The 15,172-nt window shown below is 44.5% G+C and overlaps 1 protein-coding gene across 2 annotated transcripts in view; it reads left to right on the top strand.

Moving 5' to 3' along the window:
* baiap3 (BAI1 associated protein 3) overlaps window positions 1–15,172 on the top strand; it is a 130,789-nt gene that overhangs the window by 41,935 nt on the left and 73,682 nt on the right. The window lies entirely within an intron of this gene.

Genomic DNA, 15,172 nt, shown 5'->3' with positions numbered 1-15,172 from the left:
CAACAGGACCCAGACACTCCTCAGTATAGATCACACCCATCACTATACAACAGGACCCAGACACTCCTCAGTATAGATCACACTCATCACTATACAACAGGACCCAGACACTCCTCAGTATAGATCACACTCATCACTATACAACAGGACCCAGACACTCCTCAGTATAGATCACACTCATCACTAGAGCATAGGACCCAGACACTCCTCAGTATAGATCACACCCATCACTATACAACAGGACCCAGACACTCCTCAGTATAGATCACACCCATCACTATACAACAGGACCCAGACACTCCTCAGTATAGATCACACTCATCACTAGAGCATAGGACCCAGACACTCCTCAGTATAGATCACACTCATCACTATACAACAGGACCCAGACACTCCTCAGTATAGATCACACCCATCACTATACAACAGGACCCAGACACTCCTCAGTATAGATCACACTCATCACTAGAGCATAGGACCCAGACACTCCTCAGTATAGATCACACCCATCACTATACAACAGGACCCAGACACTCCTCAGTATAGATCACACCCATCACTATACAACAGGACCCAGACACTCCTCAGTATAGATCACACCCATCACTATACAACAGGACCCAGACACTCCTCAGTATAGATCACACTCATCACTATACAACAGGACCCAGACACTCCTCAGTATAGATCACACACATCACTATACAACAGGACCCAGACACTCCTCAGTATAGATCACACTCATCACTAGAGCATAGGACCCAGACACTCCTCAGTATAGATCACACCCATCACTATACAACAGGACCCAGACACTCCTCAGTATAGATCACACCCATCACTATACAACAGGACCCAGACACTCCTCAGTATAGATCACACCCATCACTATACAACAGGACCCAGACACTCCTCAGTATAGATCACACCCATCACTATACAACAGGACCCAGACACTCCTCAGTATAGATCACACTCATCACTATACAACAGGACCCAGACACTCCTCAGTATAGATCACACCCATCACTATACAACAGGACCCAGACACTCCTCAGTATAGATCACACCCATCACTATACAACAGGACCCAGACACTCCTCAGTATAGATCACACTCATCACTATACAACAGGACCCAGACACTCCTCAGTATAGATCACACCCATCACTATACAACAGGACCCAGACACTCCTCAGTATAGATCATACTCATCACTAGAGCATAGGACCCAGACACTCCTCAGTATAGATCACACCCATCACTATACAACAGGACCCAGACACTCCTCAGTATAGATCACACCCATCACTATACAAAAGGACCCAGACACTCCTCAGTATAGATCACACCCATCACTATACAACAGGACCCAGACACTCCTCAGTATAGATCACACTCATCACTAGAGCATAGGACCCAGACACTCCTCAGTATAGATCACAGCCATCACTATACAACAGGACCCAGACACTCCTCAGTATAGATCACACCCATCACTATACAACAGGACCCAGACACTCCTCAGTATAGATCACACCCATCACTATACAACAGGACCCAGACACTCCTCAGTATAGATCACACCCATCACTATACAACAGGACCCAGACACTCCTCAGTATAGATCACACCCATCACTATACAACAGGACCCAGACACTCCTCAGTATAGATCACACCCATCACTATACAACAGGACCCAGACACTCCTCAGTATAGATCACACTCATCACTATACAACAGGACCCAGACACTCCTCAGTATAGATCATACTCATCACTAGAGCATAGGACCCAGACACTCCTCAGTATAGATCACACCCATCACTATACAACAGGACCCAGACACTCCTCAGTATAGATCACACCCATCACTATACAACAGGACCCAGACACTCCTCAGTATAGATCACACCCATCACTATACAACAGGACCCAGACACTCCTCAGTATAGATCACACCCATCACTATACAACAGGACCCAGACACTCCTCAGTATAGATCACACCCATCACTATACAACAGGACCCAGACACTCCTCAGTATAGATCACACTCATCACTATACAACAGGACCCAGACACTCCTCAGTATAGATCACACCCATCACTATACAACAGGACCCAGACACTCCTCAGTATAGATCACACCCATCACTATACAACAGGACCCAGACACTCCTCAGTATAGATCACACCCATCACTATACAACAGGACCCAGACACTCCTCAGTATAGATCACACCCATCACTATACAACAGGACCCAGACACTCCTCAGTATAGATCACACCCATCACTATACAACAGGACCCAGACACTCCTCAGTATAGATCACACCCATCACTATACAACAGGACCCAGACACTCCTCCATAGATCACACTCATCACTAGAGCATAGGACCCAGACACTCCTCAGTATAGATCACACCCATCACTATACAACAGGACCCAGACACTCCTCAGTATAGATCACACCCATCACTATACAACAGGACCCAGACACTCCTCAGTATAGATCACACTCATCACTATACAACAGGACCCAGACACTCCTCAGTATAGATCACACTCATCACTATACAACAGGACCCAGACACTCCTCAGTATAGATCACACTCATCACTAGAGCATAGGACCCAGACACTCCTCAGTATAGATCACACTCATCACTATACAACAGGACCCAGACACTCCTCAGTATAGATCACACCCATCACTATACAACAGGACCCAGACACTCCTCAGTATAGATCACACCCATCACTATACAACAGGACCCAGACACTCCTCAGTATAGATCACACTCATCACTATACAACAGGACCCAGACACTCCTCAGTATAGATCACACCCATCACTATACAACAGGACCCAGACACTCCTCAGTATAGATCACACTCATCACTATACAACAGGACCCAGACACTCCTCAGTATAGATCACACCCATCACTATACAACAGGACCCAGACACTCCTCAGTATAGATCACACTCATCACTAGAGCATAGGACCCAGACACTCCTCAGTATAGATCACACCCATCACTATACAACAGGACCCAGACACTCCTCAGTATAGATCACACCCATCACTATACAACAGGACCCAGACACTCCTCAGTATAGATCACACTCATCACTATACAACAGGACCCAGACACTCCTCAGTATAGATCACACCCATCACTATACAACAGGACCCAGACACTCCTCAGTATAGATCACACTCATCACTAGAGCATAGGACCCAGACACTCCTCAGTATAGATCACACCCATCACTATACAACAGGACCCAGACACTCCTCAGTATAGATCACACTCATCACTATACAACAGGACCCAGACACTCCTCAGTATAGATCACACCCATCACTATACAACAGGACCCAGACACTCCTCAGTATAGATCACACTCATCACTATACAACAGGACCCAGACACTCCTCAGTATAGATCACACCCATCACTATACAACAGGACCCAGACACTCCTCAGTATAGATCACACCCATCACTATACAACAGGACCCAGACACTCCTCAGTATAGATCACACTCATCACTATACAACAGGACCCAGACACTCCTCAGTATAGATCACACTCATCACTATACAACAGGACCCAGACACTCCTCAGTATAGATCACACCCATCACTATACAACAGGACCCAGACACTCCTCAGTATAGATCACACCCATCACTATACAACAGGACCCAGACACTCCTCAGTATAGATCACACTCATCACTAGAGCATAGGACCCAGACACTCCTCAGTATAGATCACACCCATCACTATACAACAGGACCCAGACACTCCTCAGTATAGATCACACCCATCACTATACAACAGGACCCAGACACTCCTCAGTATAGATCACACTCATCACTATACAACAGGACCCAGACACTCCTCAGTATAGATCACACCCATCACTATACAACAGGACCCAGACACTCCTCAGTATAGATCACACCCATCACTATACAACAGGACCCAGACACTCCTCAGTATAGATCACACTCATCACTATACAACAGGACCCAGACACTCCTCAGTATAGATCACACTCATCACTATACAACAGGACCCAGACACTCCTCAGTATAGATCACACTCATCACTAGAGCATAGGACCCAGACACTCCTCAGTATAGATCACACCCATCACTATACAACAGGACCCAGACACTCCTCAGTATAGATCACACCCATCACTATACAACAGGACCCAGACACTCCTCAGTATAGATCACACCCATCACTATACAACAGGACCCAGACACTCCTCAGTATAGATCACACCCATCACTATACAACAGGACCCAGACACTCCTCAGTATAGATCACACCCATCACTATACAACAGGACCCAGACACTCCTCAGTATAGATCACACCCATCACTATACAACAGGACCCAGACACTCCTCAGTATAGATCACACTCATCACTATACAACAGGACCCAGACACTCCTCAGTATAGATCACACTCATCACTATACAACAGGACCCAGACACTCCTCAGTATAGATCACACTCATCACTATACAACAGGACCCAGACACTCCTCAGTATAGATCACACCCATCACTATACAACAGGACCCAGACACTCCTCAGTATAGATCACACTCATCACTAGAGCACAGGACCCAGACACTCCTCAGTATAGATCACACCCATCACTATACAACAGGACCCAGACACTCCTCAGTATAGATCACACCCATCACTATACAACAGGACCCAGACACTCCTCAGTATAGATCACACTCATCACTATACAACAGGACCCAGACACTCCTCAGTATAGATCACACCCATCACTATACAACAGGACCCAGACACTCCTCAGTATAGATCACACTCATCACTAGAGCATAGGACCCAGACACTCCTCAGTATAGATCACACCCATCACTATACAACAGGACCCAGACACTCCTCAGTATAGATCACACCCATCACTATACAACAGGACCCAGACACTCCTCAGTATAGATCACACCCATCACTATACAACAGGACCCAGACACTCCTCAGTATAGATCACACTCATCACTATACAACAGGACCCTGACACTCCTCAGTATAGATCACACCCATCACTATACAACAGGACCCAGACAATCCTCAGTATAGATCACACTCATCACTAGAGCATAGGACCCAGACACTCCTCAGTATAGATCACACCCATCACTATACAACAGGACCCAGACACTCCTCAGTATAGATCACACCCATCACTATACAACAGGACCCAGACACTCCTCAGTATAGATCACACCCATCACTATACAACAGGACCCAGACACTCCTCAGTATAGATCACACCCATCACTATACAACAGGACCCGGACACTCCTCAGTATTGATCACACCCATCACTATACAACAGGATCCAGACACTCCTCAGTATAGATCACACTCATCACTATACAACAGGACCCAGACACTCCTCAGTATAGATCACACCCATCACTATACAACAGGACCCAGACACTCCTCAGTATAGATCACACTCATCACTAGAGCATAGGACCCAGACACTCCTCAGTATAGATCACACCCATCACTATACAACAGGACCCAGACACTCCTCAGTATAGATCACACTCATCACTATACAACAGGACCCTGACACTCCTCAGTATAGATCACACCCATCACTATACAACAGGACCCAGACACTCCTCAGTATAGATCACACTCATCACTAGAGCATAGGACCCAGACACTCCTCAGTATAGATCACACCCATCACTATACAACAGGACCCAGACACTCCTCAGTATAGATCACACCCATCACTATACAACAGGACCCAGACACTCCTCAGTATAGATCACACTCATCACTATACAACAGGACCCAGACACTCCTCAGTATAGATCACACCCATCACTATACAACAGGACCCAGACACTCCTCAGTATAGATCACACTCATCACTAGAGCATAGGACCCAGACACTCCTCAGTATAGATCACACCCATCACTATACAACAGGACCCAGACACTCCTCAGTATAGATCACACCCATCACTATACAACAGGACCCAGACACTCCTCAGTATAGATCACACCCATCACTATACAACAGGACCCAGACACTCCTCAGTATAGATCACACCCATCACTATACAACAGGAACCAGACACTCCTCAGTATAGATCACACCCATCACTATACAACAGGACCCAGACACTCCTCAGTATAGATCACACTCATCACTATACAACAGGACCCAGACACTCCTCAGTATAGATCACACTCATCACTATACAACAGGACCCAGACACTCCTCAGTATAGATCACACTCATCACTATACAACAGGACCCAGACACTCCTCAGTATAGATCACACCCATCACTATACAACAGGACCCAGACACTCCTCAGTATAGATCACACTCATCACTATACAACAGGACCCAGACACTCCTCAGTATAGATCACACCCATCACTATACAACAGGACCCAGACACTCCTCAGTATAGATCACACTCATCACTATACAACAGGACCCAGACACTCCTCAGTATAGATCACACCCATCACTATACAACAGGACCCAGACACTCCTCAGTATAGATCACACTCATCACTAGAGCATAGGACCCAGACACTCCTCAGTATAGATCACACTCATCACTATACAACAGGACCCAGACACTCCTCAGAATAGATCACACCCATTACTATACAACAGGACCCAGACACTCCTCAGTATAGATCACACCCATCACTATACAACAGGACCCAGACACTCCTCAGTATAGATCACACCCATCACTATACAACAGGACCCAGACACTCCTCAGTATAGATCACACTCATCACTATACAACAGGACCCAGACACTCCTCAGTATAGATCACACCCATCACTATACAACAGGACCCAGACACTCCTCAGTATAGATCACACTCATCACTATACAACAGGACCCAGACACTCCTCAGTATAGATCACACCCATCACTATACAACAGGACCCAGACACTCCTCAGTATAGATCACACCCATCACTATACAACAGGACCCAGACACTCCTCAGTATAGATCACACCCATCACTATACAACAGGACCCAGACACTCCTCAGTATAGATCACACCCATCACTATACAACAGGAGCCGATCATTCCTGTATAGATCACAGCATCACTAGAGCACAGAAACAAGAGTCTGAGAAGAGCCTAGTCATCTCCTTGAGCCTCTTCTGTCATTTAGTAAGGATACAGTTGATATGCAATTTATCTCCATGCATGTGTGTTTTCCCCAAATCCTTTGATACCTTTAGCTAATAAAAATTCCATCTATCTCAGATTTAAAATGAACTAATAACCCAGTCAATTGCTATTTGTGGAAGAGAGCATTATCAACCTTCCCCCATTGGAAATCATCTCCCTCTACATATCAGTTCTATTTAATAGCATGAAAATTTCAATCAAATCGTCCTTTAATTTTCATAACTCTAGAATATGCATTCCATAGTTTCAGTGATCTCTCCTGTCCATGTCTTCTTCTGGAAATTCCACTGCCATTTTCACTGTCTTCCCGCAGTGCAAGGATGTGTCACACCATTTAGAAGGGACACTATTCTGCCATTCTCCGGTCAAAAGTGGATCTATTTTATCCCCCAGTGAAAGACATTTGCCACAGTTCTGTTCAATTCTTTAATCTTTGCAACATTCTTTGCAATCTTATGCTTAAGCATTTGGCCATGTTGGACATCAGTATCAATCCCATAATCTAAACCGTTTCTAAATGCACTTCCCAGCATTGATGCAATGAGGCATATCCTGATCATTTGACAGCCTACCCATTATCTGCCTAGAAGGGTCAACAACTTTCCTTCAATTCCATGAGCTTTTCTATCCTGAGCGATGTCCTTAAACGTAGCCTGTAAATCCCTGTGTAAATCGATAGACTTCCCTTTCTTCACAGCCTTAGTTACTTCTTCAGAAACCTACATCTGCGCCATGGACACGAGTTGCCCATTCCACATATCTATGCCAGGTCTCTCCGAGCAATTCAAAGTGCTTAGGGTAATCAGTCACCACATTTCACTACCAACACGCGGTTCCCTGTCCCTCTCCCCTACCCGGCTTCCCATCACTTTCAAGCTGCTGGCTGCTCACCCCAAAGATACATGAGCTCTCCCAAAAAGTTGTGGGAAACCTGTCCACACAGTCCTGCCAGATCACAGTCTCCTGCAATCATTTACTCGTTGTGAATTCAATTACCACCATGACTGCCTTTAGACTCAGGGGGTCTCTGTCTCCCCCACACTGACCCTAAATCCACAGTCACTATCTCTGTCACCCACCGGCCATAAACCCACAGGATCATCCCACACAAGCAGCCTTCAAGCGTGATCTGTTCCCTAACCTCCTCTACCACTAAAAACTAATCTGGTTTCTCGCTTCCCTCTCCTTGGGCAATTCCTCAGACCTGAAATGTTAACTGCATCTCCTCCCACAGATGCGTCTGATCGGCCAGCATTTTCATTGTATATTTCACATGCCCACCGGCCAACTCCCAATACAGTTACTGTGTTCTGATCTCTGTCTTAGCTACAACATTGCCCAGTGGTCAGTGGGAATGAATCAAGGATATTTTACTTGGAAGGTGTAAAATCGACCCTGACTTGTAAGAATCCCTGCCTCACAGAGAGGAGAAGCTATATTGCGAATGGTATTGAGAAGCCGAGTGTAAACGGCACCATCTCACAAACTCCCCACCTTCCTCCCCCACCTGAGGCAGCCATGGTGAGCCTCTCACTAGATGAACTGGCCCCATCAGAGCTTGCAAGCTTGGAGTGGAAACAGGTTGCCCTCAACCCCCAAGGAGCTGCCCAAGCTGAGGAACTGCATCACTTCCTGACAACCACTTGGGCTAATGGTCTGTAATTCTTCATTTTTACTCTCCCCTCATTTTTCAACAGCAGGCTGATATACGTAGTTATCTAATCTAAATGATTACTCTTCAAATGAGAGAATTTTGGATGATTATGCTTTAATAATCTGAAGTTTCCTTTAACACCCTGAGATTATTACCACCCGCTCCTGGGAATTTGTCATTCCTTATTGTTGAAATGGTAGAGCACACTTGATGGGCCAAATGGCCTGATTCTGCTCCTATATCTTATGGTCTTGTAATTATTTATTTTAATTAGTGAGACAGTGCGAAGTAGACTTTTCCGGCCCTTTGAGCCGCACTGCCCCAGCAACCCCCAACAAACCCGATTAACCCCAACCTAATCACAGGACTAATTGGCCTAACCACTACGTCTTTGGACTGTGGGAGGAAACCAGAGAACCTGGAGGAAATCTACACATTCGATGGGGAGGACCTACAGAGTCTCCTTTCATAACAGCCTCCAGAATTGAACTTTGAACTCTCAAACGCCCCGATCTGCAATAGCGTTGCACAAACCACTACACAACTGTGGTGTCTCAGTTCTTTCCCTCAACCCCTCCAACTTTGCTTATGGTCACTTTGGGGAGTTCTGGCTCTGACTGACTGTTAGTTTCCTTTGATGACTGAGGGTTGCTCTCTTCTCCTGCTATAAATACTGGAAAAAAATCTACCACTTCCTTATTTAACCTGCTGTATGAGTTATCCGTTGTTATGGACCCCACGTCGACGCTGGCTACTCCCATCTTCCTGATATAAGAATAGAAATCTTTGTTTGATTTTGATGTTCTTTTCACATGTCCTCTTGTTGCTTCGTGCCCTCCCCAGTTTCTCAGATTGACACCAGTCTTTAACACGTTGCCTGCTTTATTTTAACTTTATGCTGACCATCTACATTCCACAAGGGTCTGGCTTCACATCCAGGACTCTTGTGAATTGATTGGTATAAAACTATTCTGAATACAACACGGAACATAGAACGGTAGAGAACAGGAACAAGCACTTCAGCCCATTATGTTGTACTGAACTAATGAACTAAGGCCATAAGATATAGGAGCATAATTAGGCCATTCAGCCCATCGTGTCCATTCTGGCATTTGATCATGGCTGAATACTTTTCTCTCTCAAACCCATTCTCCTGCTTCTCCCCATAATCTTTGATACCCTTACTAATCAAAAACCTATCAAGCTCCGTTTTAAATGCACCCAATGACTTTGCCACCATAGGCATATATGGCAATGAATTCCACAGATTCTCTGGCTAAAGAAGTTCCTCCTCATCTCTGTTCTAAAGGGACGTTCTTCTATTCTGAGGCTGTGCTCTCCGGTCCTAGACTCGTCTACTATACGAGTCCATGTCCAGTCTATCCAGGCCTTTTGATATTTGGTAGGTTTCAGTGAGATCCCCTTTCATTATTCTAAACTCTCTTTGTGAGTAAAGGCCTAGAGCCATCAAACACTCCTCAAATGTTAACCCTTTCTTTCCTGGGATCATTTTTGTAAGTTCCCCCCGGACCCTCTCGAAGGGCAGCAGACCCTTCCTTAGATAAGGGGCCCAAAACAGTTCACAACTCTCCAAATGTGGTCTGACCAATGCCTCTTATAGTTTCAGCATTACATCCTTGCTTTTATATTCTAGTCCTCTCAAAATGAACGCTACCATTCTATTTCTTACTACCAATTCAACCTCTAAGTTAACTTTAGGGAATCCTGCACTAGGATCCCAAGTCCCTTTGTACTTCAGATTCCTGAATTTGCTCCTTGCTTAGTGAATAGACTGTTCGTTTATTCCTTCTACCAAAGTGCATAACCACACACATCCCTACACTGTATTCCATCTCCCACTCTATTGCCCATTCTCGTCATCAGTCCAAGTCCTTCTGCAGAATTCCTGCTTCTTCAACACTAACAAGAGAAAATCTGCCGATGCTGGAAATCCAAGCAACACACACAAAATGCCAGGCAGCATCTGTGGGAAAGATTAAACAGTTGACATTTCGGGCCGGGACTTTTCATCAGAACCGGAGAGAAAGATGAGAGGTGAGGGAGTAAGTAGGTGGGTGGTGGGTAGGAAAGAATACAAGGTAGTAGGGTGACAGGTGAAACCAGGAGAGGTGAAGTAGAGAGCTGGGAAGTCAATTGGTGAAAGAGATAAAAGGCTGGAGAAGGGGGAATCTGATAGGAGCGGACAGAAGGCCATGGAGGAAAGGGAAGGGGGAGGAGCACCAGAGGGAGGAGATGGGCAGGTAAGGTGAGAGAGGGGAATGGGAATGGGGAATGGTGAAGGGGGGGGCAACTACCAGAAGTTCAAGAAATCGATATTCATGCCATCAGCTTCGAGGCTACCCAGACAGAATATAAGGTGTTGCTCCCCAGCCTGAGTGTGGCCTCATCACAGCAGTAGAGGAGGCCATGCACTGACATGTTGGAATGGGAATGGGAAGTGGAATTAAATGGGTAGCCACCAGGCGATCCCTCTTTTTCTGGCGAACGGAGCGTAGGTAATCGGCAAGGCGGTCTCCCAATCTACACTGGGTCTCACAGATATACAGGAGGTCACACTTCAACACTCCCTCAACACTACCTGCCCCTCCTCTTAACTTTGTATTATCCTCAACCATAGACACAAAGCCATCAATTCCATCATCTAGATCATTAACATTTAATGTGAAAAGAAGTGGAGCCAACAGCAGTCCCTGCAGAACACCACTGAAGGTACACTTTGTTCCCACTCTTTACTTTCTGCCAGTCAGCGAATCTTTCATTGGTGCTCCTACAGTATATATCCTGCAGAATGTGTTCCTGTCTTTTTAGCAGCCTCATGTGTGGCACCTTGCCAAAGGCCTTCTGAAAATCTAAGTGAGCAACATCCACTGACTCTCCTTTGTCTGTCCTGTCTGTTATTTCCTCAAATAATTCTAACAGATTTGTCAGGCAAGAGTTTCCCCTAAGAAAACCATGCTGACTTCGACCCATTTTACCATGTGCCTCCAAGTACCCCGAAACCACTTCCTTAATCATGGACTCTAACATCTTGCCAGCCACTGAAGCCAGGCTGGGTAGCTTGTAATACCCTGCCTTTTGTCTCTCTGCCTTCTTAAAAGTGGAGTGATATTTGCAATTTTCCAGTCCTCCAGAGCCATTCCAGAATCTAGTGATCCTTGAAAGATCAATCTTAATGCCTTCACAATCTCTCCAGCTACCTCTTTCAGAACCCTGGGCTATATTCTGTGCAGTCCTGGTGACTTACCTACCTTCATACCTTTCAGCTTCCCAAGACACCTTCTCGCATAGTAATAGCAACTACATTCATTTCTGCTCCCTGACTTACTCAAATTTCTGGCATGTTTCTGGTGACTTCCACAGTGAAAACTGATGCAAAATACTTATTCAGTTCACCTTTGTTCCCATTACTACCTCTCCAATATCTTTCCAGTGGATCAATGTCCATTCTTGTCTCTCTTTTCCTCTTTCTCTATCTGAAAAATAAACCTCTGGTATCCTCTTTCATATCATTGGCTAGCTTACGTTCATATTTCTTCTTTTTTCCCTCCCTATAGCTTGCTTAGTAGCTTTCTGCTGGTTTTGAAAAGCTTCCCAATCCTCTAGCTTCCCACAAAATTTTGTTAGATTGTGTGGCTTTCCTTTTGCTTTCATGACATCTTTGGCTTTCCTTGTCAGCCACATTTGCCATATCCTACTTTTTGGAATGTTTCTTCTTTAGGATGAACTGATTCTGTGTCTTCTGAATTACACTCAGAAACCCCAGCCATTGCAGCCATCACCCCTGCTGCTGTACCTTCCAATCAGGCCAGGTCCTCTCTCACGACTCTGTAGTTACCTTTGCTCAATTGTGATACCAACACATCCAGTTTTAGCTTTTGCTTTTCAGACTTCAAGGTGAATTCTATCACATTTTGGTCACCGTCTCCTAAGGGTGCCTTTGCCTTAAGCTCCCTAATTAAACCTGGTTCATTGCACAACACCAAATCGAGAATTTGCTTCTCTCTAGTGAGCTTGACCATAAGCTGCTCTAAAAAGCCGTTTCTTGGGCATTCCATATTTTTTTTCTCTTGGGATCCAGTATCTGCCTGATTTTTTCCAAATATCTAACTGATCTAATCCATTCTGCCTGCACTAACCCTGCACTCCCTGTACATTCACATACCTATCGAACAACCTCCTTTAATTATTCTGTTGCATTTCCACCACCTTCCCAGGCATCGCATTGTAGGCATCGGTCACAATCTGTGTGAAGCAATTGCCCTACTCTGCACATCTCATTTCAACTTACTCCCTCCTATCTTCAAAATTTTAGTCCTGGGACAAAGATACCAGCTGTCTACTCTGCCTATGACAGGAAATGAAGAGGAAGCTTGACCTAAAATCAGAGGAGCAGTGATGAATTAGTGGTGATCAAGAACTTTAATAACAGTCTGAAAGTAACAAGCCACAAGGGGCCACAGAACATGAGAGAACAAATACTAAACACAACAGGCTATAAGGAAGTTGAAAGCTAGGAGTAATTAAATGAGTCCAGCCAGTTTAATGAGTGAACAAGGACTGTGGATGAGAGCTGGGGTTAAATAGGCTGCCGGTGATGTGTTTGAAAAGTGTGTCTAGGGACTCCTGTTAGCTGGCAGGATACTGGGAGGTGCCTGCTGGCAAAACAATCTGTGCTTTTCATAATTTTATAACTTTCTATCAGCTTTCCCCTCAACCTCCAACACTCTAGAGGAAAAAGCCATGTTTGTCCGACCTCTCCTTCTAATACTTGCCCTCTAATCCAGGCAACATCCTGGTAAACCTCTTCTGCCCTCTCCCCAAAGACTCCACTTCATTCCCATAATATGGCAACCAGAACTAAATGTTATAAATTTGTAAAGCTGAAATGCAACTTAGCGACTCTTGAACTTGGTGCCTCGACTAATAAAGGCAAGTATGCCAAATGCCTTCTTTACCACCCTATCATCCTGTGCAGTCACTTTCAGTGGCGATACCTGTGAACTGTCCCCAGCACACCCGTGACTATGTTGGTTGTTAATGCAAATGACATATTTCACTGTATGTTCCAAAGTACACCTGATAAATCAGCTCGAAGCTTGGATGTTGGAGGTATGGACTTGGACCCCAAGATCCCTCTATATCATCAGTATACCACTGTCAACTCAACTCTTCTCATGCACCTCCCAGTGGCTTCACGTATTAGCAGATTTGTCCAATTCATCGCGAATATCTTCTGCCTCAGCACATGGAAGTCAGTCCTAATCTAATCAAGAATTTTAATAGCTGTTTAATGTCATTAGACCAACTCGTACTATAATTACAAGGATTAAATATTAAAATATTCGCAGATAGTGAGACTTCTACTCATTACAAAGTACTGTGTGACCTGATCTTTTTCTTTGGGGGAATCTGTTGTTGCAGAAGTGTAATCTATGCATTTACTCTACAGACAAGAGTTAATTTACTTATCCCAATCTACAGGAAAGTTAAGCTATACTATTAATAACACACATTTTATTCCTTCTGATTTTACTACTACAAATGAATATTAAATATTTTTCAAATTCTCAATTCTTTCTATTCTTGCTTGAACATCTTTGCTTCTTCCCCCAACAATAGTGAGGTTACAACATTAGTCACCAAGTCTGTTCACCCTTCTCTGCCTTTTTATTCTGTTGTTGGTCTGAACCACTGAGCACATCTACATGAAACGCTACTGTAGAAAAGCAGCACCCATTATCAGAGATCCCACCACACAGTTCATGCTCTCTTCCCGCTGATGGTACGGGAGCCTCAGGACTCACACCACCAAGTTCAAAAACAGTTACTATCCCTCAATCATCAAGCTCTAGAATAAAAGGGGATAACTTCACTCAACTTCACTTGTCCCATCACTGAAATGTTTCCACTACCACCAATCTCACTTTCAAGGACTCTCTATCTCATTACCCTCATGTTCTCATTATTTATTGCCATGTATTTATATTTGCATTTCCACAGTTTCCTTTCTCTGGACTCTAGTTGATCTTTCATTGAATCTGCGTATGGTTATTATTCTATAGATTTACTGTGATTGCCCACAAGAAAATGAATCTCAGGGTTGTATATGGTGACATATATTTTTACTTTGATAATAAATTCACTTATTTTGAACTTTTTCAACTTTTGAGCTTTGAATGTTATAACCTGATATATTTACATCAGTCTTGAATATCTGAAGCTCTCAATTT

The sequence above is a fragment of the Hemitrygon akajei genome, chromosome 11 (assembly GCF_048418815.1).
Source record: "Hemitrygon akajei chromosome 11, sHemAka1.3, whole genome shotgun sequence".
Taxonomy (NCBI): Eukaryota; Metazoa; Chordata; class Chondrichthyes; order Myliobatiformes; family Dasyatidae; genus Hemitrygon; species Hemitrygon akajei.
This window is presented reverse-complemented; position numbering and strand designations above follow the sequence as displayed.